Source organism: Furipterus horrens, unplaced genomic scaffold (assembly GCF_987537825.1).
Source record: "Furipterus horrens unplaced genomic scaffold, mFurHor1.1.pri manual_scaffold_2, whole genome shotgun sequence".
Taxonomy (NCBI): Eukaryota; Metazoa; Chordata; class Mammalia; order Chiroptera; family Furipteridae; genus Furipterus; species Furipterus horrens.
In genome coordinates, this window is record NW_028327172.1 from 98648864 (window position 1) to 98654952 (window position 6089).

At 40.1% G+C, this 6089-nt stretch overlaps 1 pseudogene; it reads left to right on the forward strand.

Annotated features, from left to right (window-relative positions):
* Positions 1-4528: 4528 nt before the first annotated feature.
* Positions 4529-4798, forward strand: LOC150019155 (mediator of RNA polymerase II transcription subunit 21 pseudogene; annotated as a pseudogene).
* The last annotated feature ends 1291 nt before the right edge of the window (positions 4799-6089 follow it).

Below are 6089 nucleotides of genomic sequence, written 5' to 3' on the forward strand. Positions count from 1 at the left end.
CCGGCCCAGCTCCTTCCCATAGCCCCTACCTCCCCTTCTCTATCATTGTGACTTGTTTATAACTCTTGTGAAGTTACGTCTTACAGGATGTCTAGCCTTTTTGCAGAAATAATTGGTTGACAAAGAATTCGACCATGACTAAGAGGCTGCAGCTGCAGCTAAAGATAACCTTATGGCCTTTTGAATCTTTGTTCCTGTTATGACATTCCTGCAGCACTGTCCTGCCCACCCCCCCTGCCCTGCCAACTTCCCAAGGCTGCTTCCCACCAAAGAAGAAACAAAGAAGCAAAGCCCTATATAAACCCTGACCTAAACCCCATTCGGGGTTGGTGCCATTTTGGAGACTTGGTCTCGGCCCGAACGCTGGCAATAAAACTCCTCTTGCTTGCTTTATTCACTGTCTCAGAGTGTTCAGTCTCACCTCTGTAGCCACAACAAAAGCACTTCATCTGCCCTTCTACTCTAAATGATAGATTTGCTGGATAGAATAATCTTGGTTGTAAGTCCTTGCTTTTCACCACTTTGAAGCAGTCCCTTCTTGCCTGCAAAGTTTCATTTAAGAAAGCAGCTGAGGGGGGACTTCCGGCCAAGATGGAGGCTTAGACGGACACGCTAGGTCTCCCTCTACAACTAGAGAGGAATACAACTACTTCAAAACAAAGGATAACTAGAAATTCCAGAAAATAAAACTACACGGAAGCCCAACATATGAAGTTATAAACCAGCGGTGCCATTTGGGCAGGTAAGAGTTAAAGAGGGCAGTGCTGTTTGCGGTCAGCTGCGGGGCGGTGAAAAAGCCCGGAGGCAGTCAAGCCCCTGGCAGTGCGCGACCCCAGCACTGGGGAAAACAGCCACCGCATCGCCTTGAACAGTGAGGCCCAGGGGGGCGGGAGGACGGATCCCGGTCTCCTAGCTGAATAACTGTGTGAATCCACCTTGGACCCCCGCCCCCAAAGAAAGCACCACAGGGCTGCGAAATAGGTCGCGGACAGGTGCCGGTCGCTGAATTGTGACGCGTACACAGGCACTGCCCCCTACAGCCGGCCCAAGAAAACAAAAAGCATCTGTCAAAATGAGGCAGACAACTATAGAAATCCCGGTGACACAGCTCACCAGACAACAGATAGAGAACCTGACAGATGAACAGATAAGAAACCTGTCAGAGGCTCAGTTCTGGGCCATTGTTATCAGGTGGCTTACAGAATTCACAAAAGAGCAGGAAAAAGATATGAAAGAAGCGAAAAACATTCATAACGAAAGGAACAAAACCACATACGAGACAGATGGTGAGGAAAAAAAATCCAGAGTTCATTTCAACAAACTGGAATATGGAGAAGGAACAAGCAGTCAACCAATGCAGAGAGAGGAAATGGGAAGCAACAATGAGAGGATCAGAAATCTCTGGGACAGCTATAAAAGGCCCAACATAAGAATCATTGGTTTGCCAGAGAGTGAGGAAGATGAACTAGAACTTGAAAAATTGAGTGAAAATATAATAAAGGAGAACTTCCCAGACTTGGGGAAGGGAATAGACTTGCAGGTCCAGGAAGCAAGGAGAGTTCCCAAGAGACTGGACCCAGGGAGAACCACTCCAAGACACATTATAATCAAAATGTCAAAAATTAAAGATAAAGAGAGAATCTTAAAAGCAGCAAGAGAGAAGAAAAGAATTATGTACAAAGGGGTCCCAATTAGACTATCAGCTGACTTCTCAAGGGAGACCCTACAGACAAGAAGGGACTGGCAAGAAATATTCAAAGTAATGAAAATCCAAAACCTACAACCACGAATACTCTATCCAGCGAAACTGTCATTCAGAATAGAAGGACAGAGAAAGTGTTTCCAGGACAAAATAAAACTGAAAGAGTTCATTAGATCCAAACCACTGTTATATGAGATGTTAAAGGGACTGGTTTAAAAAACAGAAGCTAGGGAGATGAAACAAAGGCAAACTAAACAGGCAACGAGAGTGGAAAAGGAACTGTGGGTACGGGAAGCATATTGGGGGGAGGTCAACAGGGAGGGGGAGTGGGGAGAGGGAGGGAGATGATATAGGAATTGGGGATCATGGTAGGAGGGAATGAAATAGACGGAGAGAGGTTGGGAGGAACTGTATGCACAACTAATGGACATAATCTAAAAGGGGGGGACAACTGGAGGGAGGGGGGGCCACTGGGTGGAGGGGAGCAGAGGGAAGGGAAATTGGCACAAATGTAATATTTTAATCAATAAAACACATTAAATCTGAAAAAAAAAAAAGAAAGTAGAGAGGTGGTGCTGCATAACGTTGTGAATGCACTAAATGCCACTGAATTGTACACTTTAAATTAGTTAATTATATGTTATATGAATTTCAGCTCAATAAAAAAATAATAAATGATTTTTTTTAAGGCTAAAAAAAAAAAAAGAAAGCAGCTGATAGCTTTATGGGAACTCCGTTGTAGGTAACTCTCTGCCATTCTCTTGCCGCTTTTAAAAGTCTCGTTTCATCTTTAACCTTTGGCATTTTAATTATGATGTGTCTTGGAGTGGGCCTCTTTGCATCTACCATGTTTGGGACTCTCTATGCTTCCTGGACTTGTATGTCTATTTCCTTTGCCAAATTAGGGAAGCGTTCTTTCATTATTTTTTTCAAATAAGTTTTCTTTCTTTTCTTAAAGATTTTATTTATTTTTATTTTTAGAGAGAAGGGAAAGGGAGAAAGAAGGGAGAGAAACACTGATGTGTGAGAGAAATATCAATCAGCAGCCTCTCACATGCTGCCAACCAGGGATCTGGCCCCCACCACCCAGGCATGTGCCCTGACTCAGAACCAAAATGGCAACCAGTTGGTCCGCAGGCTGGTGTTCAGTCCACTGTGCCACACCAGCCAGGGCTCCGTGGTCATTTTTGACTGGAGAGTTCTCCAAGGAGGTTCAAATGTGCCATGGGAAGGTTAAGTTTCAGATAAACTCATGAGCTTCGTTCTATTTCATGCACTTCAATTTTCTGATTTTTAAACAATTCACAATTTTTTTTTGCCCTGGTTGTGTTGCTCAGTTGGGTTGGAACATGGTACTGGTGCACAACAAGGTTGCAGGTTGATTCCCAGTCAGGGCACATGCCTAGGCATGGGTTTCATCCCCGATTAGGGCGCATATGGGAGGCAACCAACTGATGTTTCTCTCCCACATGGATGAACCTCACTGTCCCTTCCTCTCTCTCTTTTTTATTTCCACAGTTCCTCAGGACTCCTGAAATAAGTTTTCAATTTTTTGCTCTCTCTTTTCCTTCTGACATCCCTAAGATTCCATTCAGATGTTGGCGCTTTTGGAGATGTCTCAGAGTCTTCTTAAACTCTTCTTGTGTTTTTGAATTGTTCCTTCGTTTTGTTCTGGTTGAATAGTTATTTCTTTCATATGTTTCAAATTGTTGATTTGAATCCAGCTTCCTTCCCTTCATTGTTGGTTTCCTGTGGCTTTTTCTTTATTTCACTTAGTGTAGCCTTCATTTCTTCCCTTATGCTTTTGCCATATTCAAAGAGATCTCTGAGCATTCTGATCACCATTGTTTTGAACTCTTCATATGGTAGGTTGGCTATCTCTGCTTTGTTTAGCTCTTTTTCTGGGGTTCCATTCTGTTCCTCCATTTGGGCCATATTTCTTTGTCTCCTTAATTTGGCCGCTTCCCTGTATTTCTGTGTACTAGGTAGATGGAGCTGCTTTGACTTCCTGTCTTAGCACACCTATTAAGTTGTATGGGGCAGAGCCTTGGGTATTCGTCAGGGTGGGGCATCCCACCTCACAGCTTTGTGGCTCTGTGTGTGGGTGGGGAGGGATTGGGGAAGGGACAATGTTGCTGCTGCTTGACTTCTGGAAACTTGCCTGGCACTTGCCCTGTTTCCAGTCCCTTCACCCACTTCCATATGTTACTGGCGCCCCTTCAGCTGCTGTCCTGGTGTTGGTTCCTAGAGTAGTGGTTTTTCATGCTTTCTGGGCTGTATGGTCCCTGTCTGGATGAATATAGCTTCTTTAAACCCTTGGTTGTCGGACTTCCATACAGTTTGATTTTCTGATAGTTCTAGGTACTTTTTGTTTTGAGGTTACTTGTGATTCTTCTTATGGGTGAAGCATGTCTACCTATGCCTCCATCTTGACTGAAAGTCCCACTCGTAATATAATTTGAAATATCTCCACACAATTAATAATTATGTAGACTATAATTATATTGAATAACTACTTGAATGTTTCCAAGTTTAGCCCTAATTTCTAGAAAGGAAACAAAATTACAATTAAAGAATTATATAGCTTGATTTTGTTTCTCAAATCAAAGATTTTCTGAAATCCTTGTGTCCACATGAACAAAGAAATGTTTCAACCATAATATAGACAGAAAAATAGTTTTACAGTTTTTTGTTTTTGTTTTTGTTTTTTTGCAAGTAGAATTTTCACATGACCTTACAACAGTACCACTTTCATCAGTTCAGGTTGAAAAATTAATAACATATCTTAAGATTTTAATTTTCTAGCTTTTTGCTTATGGGAGAAACATGGCGGATCAAGTTACGCAGCTGCAGGACTCTGTGAACTCGCTTGCAGATCAGTTTTGTAATGCCATTGGCATGTTGCAGCAGTGTGGGCCTCCTGCCTCTTTTAGTAATATTCAGACTGCAATTAACAAAGATCAGCCAGCTAATCCTACAGAAGAATATGCCCAGCTTTTTGCAGCACTGATTGCACAGACAGCAAAAGACATTGATGTTTTGATAGATTACTTGCCAAGTGAGGAATCTACAGCTGCTTTACAGGCTGCTAGCTTGTATAAGCTAGAAGAAGAAAACCACGAGGCTGCTACATGTCTGGAAGATGTTGTTTATTGAGGGGACATGCTCCTGGAAAAGATACAGAGTGCACTTAATGATATTGCGCAGTCACAGCTGAAAACAAGAAGTGGCACCCATAGTCAATCCCTTCCAGACTCATTGCGCCCACATGTACCATGTGTCTGAGAAAAGACCCATTTCAGTGCCAGTAGGAATTCTGCATCAGATTTAGATGTAAGCCTTATCCACAGTTAACAGAAACGTTAAGCACTATGACACATGTTCTCTTTTTAGCTATTTTTAGTAGTCTTCTATTTTCACTCTTGATAAATTAACTTGTAAAATTGTGATTGAACCAGCTTTAAATCATTATACCATCATTTTCTATTATCTGAATGAAACTGAGGCAGCTGTTGCATTAATGGTTATAATGTAATTAAACAAATGTACTATAGAGTTCTATTGTGACATTAAAAAAAGATTTTAATTTTCTAAAAGTATACAAATAGAAAGCTCATTTTAAGGAAAAATCCATTAAAGTAAAAATACTTAATTAAATTTTTTATAAAGTGCAGTTTTTCTAAGAATTGCAAAGTAATGCATTTGGTGTGAAATATGACTTGACTTGTTTAAATATCTTTGAACCAATGGGATCAAACATTACTTTTCTAAGTTATGTTTATTCAGTGTACCAGTATTAACTGTATTCTTCATGAGGTTAATCTAAATACTATTAAATGTGTATGTTCTCTTACCTAAAAATTAAAATAAGTAGGAATTGATTTTATTTTATTTGTGTGATTATTGTTCTATTTATGCAATCTCCAAGTTAGTTCTAGTCTCTACAACTATTTAAAGGACACATTTTATAAGCTATTTATTGTTCCTATAATAATGTTCTTTGTTTAACTTCAATACTATAAAATTTGACTTACTTCAGATGCAGCAAGAGTTTGAAAGAACTCTTAACTAGAGAACTGAAAGAAGGTATGTTGCCAAAGTTTATTAATCAAATTTATATGGCATTGATTTCTGAAATAAGCTGTGAATAGTAAATGACATTTTTTTCATCTTTGGGTATCAGATACTGCATTAAATATTTTCTTAAACATAATAAAAAATGTGAAAGCATAAATATTCATAAGGAAGAATACACTTATTGCATTTATTCATCACATTCTGTAGCTTTTTTAAAATCTCAAAAGACTGTGTACATCTTTTTATTTCTGGCTATCTCTTTCCTTTCCTCTGTTATGCCTATGGATCTTTCAACCTGTACACTGAACCC